Source organism: Macrobrachium nipponense, chromosome 13 (assembly GCF_015104395.2).
Source record: "Macrobrachium nipponense isolate FS-2020 chromosome 13, ASM1510439v2, whole genome shotgun sequence".
In the NCBI taxonomy this organism is placed as follows: domain Eukaryota; kingdom Metazoa; phylum Arthropoda; class Malacostraca; order Decapoda; family Palaemonidae; genus Macrobrachium; species Macrobrachium nipponense.
The window spans coordinates 27,516,598-27,528,739 of record NC_087206.1 but is presented as its reverse complement, the minus strand read 5'-3'; positions in this window follow the sequence as shown (position 1 = coordinate 27,528,739).

The window sequence follows — 12,142 nt, the reverse complement described above, 5'->3', positions numbered from 1 at the left end:
TTGTAATTAAAAAACCCTCCAATTATTTGTGGGTTCATGGGAATAGATTAAGTTTTAAAAACCAAATTCCTTTTCAATATTTCTAACTTTTACACGTAAACTGTCAGAATGAATAAATGGGATGGGTGCATGCATACTTAACTTGGGTACATTAAAATTAAGGGTGGGTGCTGACAGATACTCGCTAGCAATTTACTAATAATGTTAAAAACCAGCTTTTTGGGAAACGAGTTCTTAACAAAATATTCTAAAAGAAACTCGATTTCAGGATGAAAGGAGAGCCAATCAGATGTGTACCAAAGGGCCCTAAAAACCAAAGTAGATATAGTAGCATTAATCTTAAAATTACGGAAACACGAGCTAAAAAAGTTGTTTACGAGCCCAGTGAAGGTACTCTTTCTAAAAACACTTGTGTTGAAAAGGTGGTTATCTCTAGTTATTTTTATATCCAAGAAGGCCAGGGAGTCATCTTTCTCATTTTCCAACGTAAATTTAATGTTAGGATGGGCTTCATTTATATAATCTAAAAAAAAGCTGGCATTGCCACGAAAATTTAAATAAGGTAAAGTATCGTTAACATATCTTCTATAAAAAAGTGGCTTAAAATTCCTAGGACAATCATTAAGAAAATTCTCCTCCAAAAGTCCCATAAAAAAATTTGCAAACAACGGTCCCAAAGGAGAACCCATGGCAACCCCTCTGCCTGCAGAAAGAGCTGCCCATTAAAAACAAAGGTGGCATCTTGCACGCAAGTTCCAAAAAAGTTTTAAAAAGTTGCCTATTAAAACCACAGAAGGTCTCATCATTACTAGAAACTTTATCCAAAATGATTTCAATTGTCTGAGAAACAGGGACGTTAGTGAACAATGATTCAACGTCCAAACTGGCCATATACAAATCACCGTCCTGTAAAATAATTTCTTGCTGAAATACATAACCATTCTTTAACGAGTATTTAGGGTAAGCATATTCATTGAGTATTTTGACTAAGAATTTGGAAATATTATATGTCGGGCTATTATATGCGGACATTATCGGTCTCAATGGTATACCGTCTTTGTGTATTTTTGGAAGTCCATAAAGAATGCCAAAGGAAGACCCGGTAACAAATAGTTCTTGGTAGACATCATCAGAAATAACTTTTTCCTGTTTAAGCTTTCTAAGAAAGCGATTGATCTTGTCTTCTTTTTTATAAATATCAACAAAGTTGGGTTCACCAATTAGTATAAAATTAGAGCCATCAGACAAAATAACTTTCATTTTTTCAAGATAATCAGTCCCTTTGAGATATATATGTTATATATATATATATATAGTATATATATAATATATTATATATATATAGATATATATATATATATATATTATATAATATATATATATACTAATAAATAATATATATCTCAAAAAAAAATCTAACGTTAAAAAAAAGGCGAGTGAATATACCGGGACTTTGAACAAGTACTTTCGTAGCTTATTCTACACTTTAAAGTTCACGCACACACACATATATATATACATTATATATATATATATATATATAATATATATATATATATATATATATATATATATATACACACGAGGAGCCCTTGGATTTCTTTGTTCCCATTGCATTTCAGACTTAAACTGAATTTTCTAGTATATGGACCACTTGAAACTCAGTATTGCAGTCATAAAGATGAGCTTTTGAAATAATTATATTGAGATTTTAGATTAAAGACCTGTAAATTTTCCTGATTACCATCCATCCACGCAAGGGCTGTAAGAATCCTAACAAGTTGTCTGAAGGTCGGCTCATATGAACTGTAAACGTTTAAAAAAAGAATTTTTGATGTTACATTTGTTTTCTTAGAAATTTAAATGGGAATCTACGATATGTAAAATTAAGAGCAAAGCCTTTTGCGCTATATTGCTCGAACTCTGTTTTTGAAAATTGTCATAAAAATTCAGTTTTAAAGTTAACAGTGTTGTAAAATGTTTCCTTTCCAAAATATTTAGTGATAATTTAAATGGCCCAGTTCTTTGTAAGGCTTTCTTTCAATGAATGTGTAAACTGTTGTAAAAAGTTATTGGAACTCAATTCCTTGCAGAGGTAGCTAGATGATGATGACAGTGGCAGTTCTTGGTTCTTGCGAAACAGTATTCTGTCTCCGATTAAAGTGTTAGTGAACAGTTCCACTCTGTTTCGCATCATCTGAAGCAAGGTGATTGAAATAAAAACATTAATTGTTCCGATACGTAATACAAACCTTCGGTCCTTTAACAATAGGAAGGTAACTAGCGGCAGCTGGAACGGTCGTAAGCTTCGAACAAGGTAGTTCAGTAGTTAACTGCTTGTCCGACAGTGCGCGCCCCGCGCGACTGGGAGGTGAAGAATCACTTTTGCTTTTGGCCGTGGGCGTGTTGGTGGAGGATGTGTTCGTCATCGCTCTCTGCCCGCTTCATCGTCGTATGCTTTGGTTGTGTGTTGATTTCTTCAACTTGGTTTGTCAGTGTTGTGGAAGTGATATTGTAAGTACGTGACTTTCTTTATTCTTTTATTAACATTGATTATGGATCCTCGGGCAATGGAGCTATCCCCGCGGCCCCCCATCAGCCGCAGAGTTTGCCCTGGTGTGGAGGGCCGTAAGTGCAGGGTCTTTCGCTCTTTCCCAGAAATAGATCCTCATGTACTTTGCTCTCGGTGCCGGGGGCGTGAATGCTCTCGGATCGAGCCATGTAATATTTGTATGAATTGGTCGGAGATGCAGTGGGTGCTGTACGAGGGTAGGAAGAAGCGTAGACCTGCCAAGGAGTCGTCGGAAAGCTCTCCAGCGACTCCCCTGATTACGGACACTTCGTCTTCTTTCCTGCCCCTGGCTCAGCTCCTGCGTATGGCGCCTACTCCTTCGGGGGGGGGGGGGGGGTGTTTCTCGGTCTTTCTCTTCGCCCGATCCGTCGAGCGTAGAGGAAGCGTGAGGTACCCCGACGTGCAGTTGTATTTGGGGTCTTCCGTTCGCTCGGGGTGGGGTTCGCCTCCCCCCACGCGGGGGGGAACCCCTCCTAATCACCCAACTGTTGCTTCCTCAGGTGTTCCTGCTGCGGGCGACGACCTCGGCCAGGTGTGGGTATCGCTGGGGCTCCAGGGCACGCCGAGTGTCCAGGGGCTGCTCCAGCATCTGGCGGGTGCTGTGCTGGTCACCCATGGAGCGGTGACCACCACTACCACCACTATCTCGACTCCAGGGTACGCCGCCCCTCCTCACTTGGTCTACACCCCGCACGTGATGTCAGTGACTCCAACAGCTGCTGTGCAGGGCCCGATCGCTGCCGTGCCTCCCCCTCCAGGGTTCTTCGTGCTGCCAGCCCGACTTCCGATGCCCGAAGAGCTCGACCCTGGACCTGCCGCTGGTACCCAGGATGTCGCTGGCTTCTGCCCCGTCTCCTGCTGTACCTGACCTGCCTGCCGTACCTGCTGCTCCTGCTGTTCCCGCACCTGCCGACATTGTTCCAGCTCGTGGCGTTGCTGCCCCAGTCGCTGGTCCTTCTGGACCGGTGCAGCCGGGCCCTGTTGCTTCGGCAACAGCAGCCCCGGCTCCATCCTGGATGGAGGACCTGACGTCTGTCCTGAGGGAGCTGACGAAGAAGAAGAAGAAGAAGAGGTGTCGTCGTCGTCGTCTTCTTCGTCGCCTGCAACTTCCAAGGCTTCCAAGCCGAGGAAGAAGAAGGCTGCCTCCTCCCCCCCTAAGAAGGCTCCCTCGGGAACTTCTAAGGGCCCGTCTCACTCCGGTGGGATGGGGGGTTCTTCCGCTGGTCCTCCTGCTCCTTTGGAAGCGGGGCCCGTCTCTCCTTCCGCAAGGAACAAGAAGACTGGGACCAGAGGGGTACTGGTTAACACCGGCACTTCCTCGCCTGGTGATAGGGGCGCTGCCGCTACACCAGGTTCCGGCTCGGCCTCTCGTTCGCGAGAGGTACCGAGTGTACGGTCTCCCACGGGCGACCGTGCAGCCAAGGCTCAGGCGTCCGAGTTCGCTTGGCGCCAGGACCAAGGCACGGAGCGGAAGACTGGCGAGAGCCGCTCAGGTGACTCTCGCCAGGCCAGCGGCTGCTCTCGCAGCAACCAGCTGGTTACCAGGGTTGACGTGCTGGTCCCTGACCAGTCACGGGCTGAGGCTGGTAAGAGGTCCCCTCGATCGCAGGAACCAGCCCCGGCTGGTCCCAGCGGTTCGACGCGCCGTGAGGACAGGCACTGGTCCCACCGCGACAGTGGTCTCTGCCGGTCCCCTGATCGCCGCTCCCAATGGGACCAGACGGATAGGGGGACCAGCAGCAGCTCCTCTGACTCACGCGACCGGGGCCGCTGTTCTCGGTCCAGCCGCTCGCCCCAGGGGAGAGGCGCGACCAGGCCTGCAGCTTGATCGCCACCGTGGGTTGGCGATCGCCTGCAGCCCCCCAACCACACCGGTTCTGCCAGTGAGCGAGGGGGGAGTGTCAGGTCTTCCTCTCCTGTTCCCTCAACTTCCTCGGGCTACATCGGGAAGGGTGAGGCAACAAAGATGATCGTGAGGGGTCGTATGCACAAGTGGCAGGAGGAGACCGGGAGGGGTCTGTCGCTGTTCCTCCTTCTGAAGGAGGAGCGTCTCGGGAGTCGTTCTAGCTGGAGGGACTTGACGGTCTTACTCCTCAAGATGCGGTCACTCCTGAGATCCAGAGGAATTTTGCAGAGGCTATTGCGCTGATTCGTCAGCACAACAACCTCGGGGGAAGGATCGCCACTCCCACCTTCTGAGCCCACCTCCTGGCTTGAGTCGTTCTGAGGGCCTAAAAAGGAACCCAGGGCGACGGTGGGTCTGCCGCGATCAGAGCTGGCCGACTCAGTGCTGGGCCAGGTGGACTCGCTCATCTCTGGACAAGAGGGTTCGCTTCGGTCTGGCAGGTCGTCTAAGCTACTTCCCCCTCCTCTACTGTGACAGAGAAGGTTCTACATGCCATCCAAGGATCCAATGTCGCCCAAACAGGTTAATCCAGAGCTAGCCAGGCTAACTACGGGAGTGTCTCTGCAGCAGCTCCTGTCGGAGAACCTGTGGTTCTCGCAGCAGGAGGCACTCGCTCTGGAATCCACCGCCATGGCGGCTTTTCAGGCAGTCTCCTGGCTGGACCTGTGGTCCCTCACAGTGTCCAAGGTCGCGGCCACCTCCAGGAATATTACTCCTGAAGGGGACCTGGCTTTCAGGAGACTTTGCCAGTCTGGGGGTAGAGCCATCTCCTACCTCGCCCACCAGACAGTAAACCTGTGGGCCAACCTGGTACTTAAGCATAGGGACGCAGTCCTTACCCGAGTGTCCAGGGCGGCTGGGCGTGAGGCGGCATTAGGACTTCGCAACAGACCAGTACGGAGTTACTACTCTCTCTTCCCAGGAGAGATGGTGGATGCTGTGGTGGAAAGACGTCGCACTGATGACAGTGACCGTCTGGTACACCAGGCAGTTTCGAAGGCTTCTGGGCAGCCTCGATCAACTGCGGCCAAGCCCAAGAGTTTGGTTAGCGCTTCCTCGGCTGCTAAGACGGTTGCCTCGTTTAAGCCCCGAGGAAAGACTCTGCCTTCGACTTCTGCCAGGGGAGGTCGCTATTAGCCCCCCTCCCAGCCCTCCTTTCCACGAGGAGGCGCAGGGAAGAAGTCGAAGAGAGGCGGAAAACGCTAGGAACGGCATTCCCCCTCACCTGCTGCCGGAAGTGGGGGGGTGCCTGGCGAGCCATTGGGCAACATGGCAGCGCTGTGGTGCCGAGACCTGGATAGTAGACGTCCTTCGGGAGGGATATCTGCTACCCTTCGAATCTCGGCCACCCCTCACCTCCAACCCGGTCCATCTTCAGACCTACGTTCCGGGAACATCAAAGGACGTAGCCCTTCAACAGAAAGTAGAGACCATTCTGAGGAAAGGAGCTGCGGAGATCGTCAGGGATCGGTCACTGGGCTTCTACAGCCGCCTTTTCCTGGTGGACAAGTCTTTGAGGGGCTGGCGCCCGGTGATAGATCTCTCTCCCCTGAACCAATTTGTTCACCAGTCTCGGTTCACGATAGAGACAGCACGTTCCGTGCTCGACTCTATCAGGGAGAACGATTTCATGCTTTCAGTGGATTTGAAGGACGCGTATTTCCAGATACCCATCCATCAATCCTCCAGGAAGTACCTCCGCTTCATCCTCGACGGGACGGTGTACCAATTCAGGGCACTTTGCTTCGGTCTCTCAACCACCCCACAGGTGTTCACGCGAGTGTTCACGCTGGTGTCTGCTTGGGCCCACTCGTCCGGGATACGTCTTCTGAGGTATCTCGCAGTTGCTACGGGACAGGGATCGACTTCTCGAGTTCTGCCGCAATCTGGGGATCATGGTGAACTTCGAGAAGTCCGATCTCGAACCCAAGCAGAGGATGAAGTACCTGGGTATGCTGATCGACACGGTAGCGGGGTGAGTCTTCCCGCAGACTCGCGGATCAGCAGACTCAGGGAGGCAACCAACCGGTTCCTGTCTCGGCAGGAACAGTCCGCTCAGCAATGGCAAGTCGTGATCGGCCACCTGTCGTCACTCGAGAAGTTAGTCCCTCACGGGCGTCTTCACCTACGGTCTCTTCAGTGGAGACTAAAGGAGAGTTGGTCACAGGCACAGGACCCACCGTACTTCCCCGTGTCCCTCGCGGAGGAGGTGAGGCAGGGCCTAGCCTGGTGGCTGGACGACAGGAACCTCTTAAGAGGAGTACCTCTCCGCACTCCCCCCCCCCCCCCCCCCCCCCCCCCCCCAGAGATGTTGCTGTTCTCAGACGCATCCACCAAGGGATGAAGCGCACACCTGGAGGAGTTGCTGACTGCAGGAGTGTGGGACCATCACGACAAGCACCTTCACATCAATGTCCTGAAGCTCAAGGCAGCGTTCCTCGCTCTCCAAGAGTTCCGGGACCTCTTGATGGGCGGGACCTCTTGATGGGACACTCGGTGGTGTTGATGTGCGACAACACCACGGTAGTGGCATACGTCAACAAACAGGGGTGCCTAGTGTCCCTCCCGTTGCACCAGTTGACGCTGCAGGTGCATGAGTGGGCTGTGGCTCACTTGGTAAAGCTGTCAGCCCACTACATTCCAGGCAAGAGGAATGTAGTAGCAGACAAGCTCAGCCGTCGGGATCAGGTGATAGGGACCGAATGGTCCCTACACCCAGACGTGGCGGAAAGGCTCTTCATCCTGTGGGGGCGTCCAGTAGTGGATCTGTTTGCCACCCAGCACAACAGGAAACTCCAGGTTTTCTTTTAAGCCGTGCCGGACCCATGGGCAGCTGCAGAGGACACTCTTCAACACCCGTGGGACAACCTCTTCGCTTACGCCTTTCCCCCGTTCTGCCTGATTCGCAAGGTGATCAGCCGAGTGCTGGCCACCCCGAATCTCAGGATGATCCTGGTGGTTCCCAAATGGCCCCAGGCCGTTTGGTATCCGGACCTGCTGGCTCTGCTTGCAGAAGCACCGAGAGAAATTCCCCCTTGGCACAACCTTCTCGTCCAGCCACACGTAGAACGGTACCACCGCACAGCCCAGTCTACATCTTCACGGCTGGCTGTTATCCACCATCTCTTGCGAGCGAGAGGCTTTTCTCGCAGAGCAGCAACAGAGATGGCTGGACATGTCAGACTGTCCTCTGCAGCTGTGTACCAGGGTAAGTGGGCCGTCTTCTGTGGTTGGTGTCGTAGACAGGGTCTATCTCCTCTCAGAGCCACTCTTCAGCAGGTAGCGGATTTCCTCGTTTTTCTTCACCGAGACAAGCTCCTCTCCGTCCCCACAGTCAAAGGATATAGAGCCACCCTGGCCCTGGTCCTGAAACTGAGGTGAGTGGATATCTCCGACTTGTTCGAGATCTCCTTGCTTATGAGGAGCTTTGAGAGGTCTTGCCCACCCAGGGAACTCAGGCCCCCGGGGTGGGATGTGACTTTCGTCCTTAGGAGCCTGACTCGAAGACCCTTCGAGCCACTCCGAGTCATCAGACAGGGATCTGACCCTCAAGACCCTCTTTTTGCTGGCCCTGGCATCGGCGAAGAGATTAGGGGAACTTCATGGTCTTTCTTTCAACGTTAAACATACCAGGGGATGGGGATCTGTGACGCTCGATTTCGTCCCGAACTTCGTAGCTAAGACTCAGAATTCGTCGATCCCTGACGACCGGTTCGAGTCTTTCACAATCCCCTCCCTAATGGATTTCACTGACAACGATACGGATGAGATGCTGCTTTGTCCTGTGAGGGCGCTACAGCGCTATCTGAAGAGAACTCTGCACCTCAGGCCTGAGTGTCGACGCCTCTTCGTTATCACCGGGGTGACCAAGAAAGAAGTATCCAAGAACACTTTCTTTCTGGCTACATGAGGTAATCAGGGGGGCATACGAAGCTGATGGTAGCGACGACATCCGTACCCTTTGTCCGAGAGCCCACGAAGTCAGAGGCATTGGTCCTTCCCTTGCGTTCCACACGAACTTCTCCGTGGTGCAGGTCCTGAAGGCAGGGGTCTGGTCTAACCAGACCACCTTCACCTCCTTCTACCTTCGGGGTATTGCCCACAGGTCCTTGGACACTTATTTCCTTGGGACCCATGTTGGCTGCTCAACACGTTGTGTAGCTTACCCAGCACCCGAGAGGACAGAACAGCATCGAATCCTGGTGTGACTGCATGAATGGATGAGTGAATGAGAGTGTGACTGGCTTCTCTTCCTCATCTTTTTCTCCCCTCTACCTGTGGGCAGAGGGACGCGGTCGTCACCCCGCTGGAAGCAGGAGGAGGTGCAGGTAAGCTACTCGACCGAACCCCATCCTATCCCTTTCATTAGGGATAGGAGTCAATATCCACCACTTCCCCCAACAAGGAGGGGGAAGTGGAAGCCAACAAGAGACAAACCCATAACTTTATATTGCCTCTTGCAATAGGAACAAATTCTTGCTTGCTAGTTTTAAGAGGTATGCTTGCCTCCCTCTTATTACTTGGGTCCAGAGGTCTGACCATTGATCCTGCGGTACATACCCGATCATTTGGGCAGAGGCTTGGATCCCTCCCTCTGCTCTTACGACCAGGGAGGGAATCCAAGGTTGGACGAAAACCAGTCTGTTCTTAAGACTCAGATTCCTCCCACCAAGAAGTGAGTCTTCCTATTGTTAAAGGACCGATGGTTTGTATTACGTATCGGAACAAAGAGTTGAATCTTGGTTTTGTAAGTTTCTTTATTTTTCTTTTATGAAACTTCCCTCTCAGTTATATAGCTTTTACTTTTGCACCAGTGATAGTTTGAAACATAAAACAAAAAAATGAGAACACTATGCATTTATGAATATCAGTCTTGACTGAAACATTAAAACAAAAAAATGATAACACTATGCATTTATGAATATCAGTCTTCTGTCCATTTATGTACCTCCCCCACCAGGTAACTGATAGATACAAACAGTACAAGTAGCTGGTCAGTCTACTCCTGTTGCTGGTTGCGGTAAGAGTTTGTCAGATGTAATCAGTTTTCTGTTGGCCCTTTTATTTTTTTAAAATCAGTTTTCTGTTGGTTTGATCTTATATTTTTTTAATAATTGTTCAGTAAGATCCTGTAAGCTTAAGGTATTAGGCATTATTACAGTTTTATTGCCCTCATGATATGTTTATGTCAAGGGAAAGGTTATGATTTGATAACTATGAGAATCGTAGTTGAAGGAAATGCGGCAATTGATTGCTAACAGAGAGAGCTTTTTAGGTTGTAGAAACAACTATAGAGAATAATACTAGTAGTAAGACTTCAGTTAAAGGGATGCATGTCTGCTTCCCCATTTAGTAACTGGTTAGGTCCTCCGTTGCTTCTCTTTGATCTGTTACTTCAAATAAGCTTCCCATTGATTCGGGGCATTAGATTTGATAGGATGGAATCATTTGTATTGTTAATAGTGTTTTATTTAGTGCACTACCATCCTGGGAGTTTTGATAAATTCGGGTTGTTTCCCGCATTGGAGGAAGGGTCAACGCCAACACTTTTTCTTGCCTTGTCCTTGGCATGTTCCGTCTTATTCCCTTGTGGCTTGGAGTGACTGGGAACCAAATATGTCAGAAAGTGGTGTGGATCTGTCTCTGTTGTCCCCTTCCTCTGTTTGGTCTGGTAAGGATCACACAATAGGTAAGAATGTGTAGAAGCTTCTCACAATATCAAAAATGCTTTGAGTTCACTGGGCTGAGGGGATTTTCCCCAGGCTGCACCAACCCACCATCCTCATCTGGTGTGGTAGTTGCTAAGTTTAACAGTTGGTAAGATTCATCACAAATAATGAAAATTCCTATAAGATTGATTATTAAGATACTGCAATTTCCTGTTGTTAAAGTGGAAACCCAACCCACCTCCCCGCATATTATTAGTGGTCAGGAAGAATTCTGACAAGAATGTAAACAGTCTATCACCACCTGGTGGGAAACAGGTGATTATGTATAGATAGTCGGCTTGTGTGCTTTGAATGTTGATTGCACCTAATAGCACAAGCTAACAATAGGTCTGTATACAAATAAGTAATTTGATAGATTTCATATCTAAGTATAGAACTAGGTCTTTATTGTTGGTTGTTACAAGATATCCATAACAGCTCATGCCAAACCAATAATTTTACATCCCGCTTTCTGTTTTAGTCTAAAAACTCTAATATGGAATACGTATTTGTCGTTAAAGAATTTTAAAATATGTTGTTGCCTACTTGAAGCTGCTGTATTGCTGAATAGTAAAGTAGTTCTTTGTCAGTTACTCAAGACAGTGGGTTCAGTGAAGATTTGCAGTGTATTTGAAGTAAGGGCAGGTAAAGTAGGTAGTTTTAGACATTAGTAAAACATTTTAAGAAATGCTATACATATTCTCAAGATAGATGCGACAGCTCACTTTTTAATACTCTCACATATCTATTAAAATTAATATCGGTATTAGAAATAAAAGTCTAATGAACTAATTCAACCCAGAGGAGCTGCTGCTTATAATTGTTCACCGTTGTTGTTTATTGCATCATTGTAGGGGAAGGCTGCTGTTTACATCTGAAGAGTCAAGTTTTACATTAAGAGAATGATACTATTGAACAACTCTTGAAGAAATTTCTAAAGATTAGAAAGAAAGAATAGGATGCCAAACTGGCCAGTCAAAGGATTGCTGACTTTCAGAGTAAATATGGGAAGTGTTTACCTGCTAATTATTTTGAGGCCTGCTAAAATTTTAGGCGGAGGGATTCTCTCTAAAAAAATCTTTACCATGTTTTGCAAACATAAACATATGGTAATAAAACTCTTAATCCCTAAGTTATTAGAATTAGAATTAGTATTTTAAACTAGGATCTCTTAAGACAAGGTTCCATAACTTGAACTCCCAAAATACTGATAGAAGAAAAATTAAATTTAATTTCCATGAAACTAAATGGAAATATTAGATGAGAGTAGTGAAAGAGACGGGCAATACTTTATTACAGGCTTTGAATCTAGACTAGATTACAGGTTCCATTTTCAGGTATATGTACTTCCAAAATCAGTGTTAATTGATGAATAAAAAAGTTTAAGATTGTGATTAACAGAAGTTGGGTGTGATGTTGAAGATGAGATGGGGTGTTGCATCATTGGAAAAAGTAAGAATCACTATTGTTCACTGATGAAATAAATTATGCGGTTTGTAAATTCGTTCTTCAGCATGACAGCCTATTACACATGTTGACATACTGATGAACCTTATACAAGAAAAGTTATTTTCCCCGACGCTAATTGTTTGGCACTACACCTTGGATTTTCATATCAGATGGTTGACTAAGGTTAACTGATTGAGGCAGAGTATGTATTGTTTTCCTTTGACTTTACTGTTAAATTGGAAAGGTCACATAGTTTGAAGTGCAAGCAGTGACAGATTCCTTTTACTTCTGTATTGTGACACATTCTAGTTTAAGTGGTCATGTGATAAGTTTACCAAATAATGGAAAGAAAAATTTTTAAAACCAATCCATTAACTTCAAATTCAACTCGTATATACATAATCCCTGGGCACTGTAAACAGGCGGTTACTCAAGGATTAAGGAATAACTGGTTACAATATTTTGGTGAGAAATATTCTATAGGTGTGGAAAAGTTAACAGTGTTAG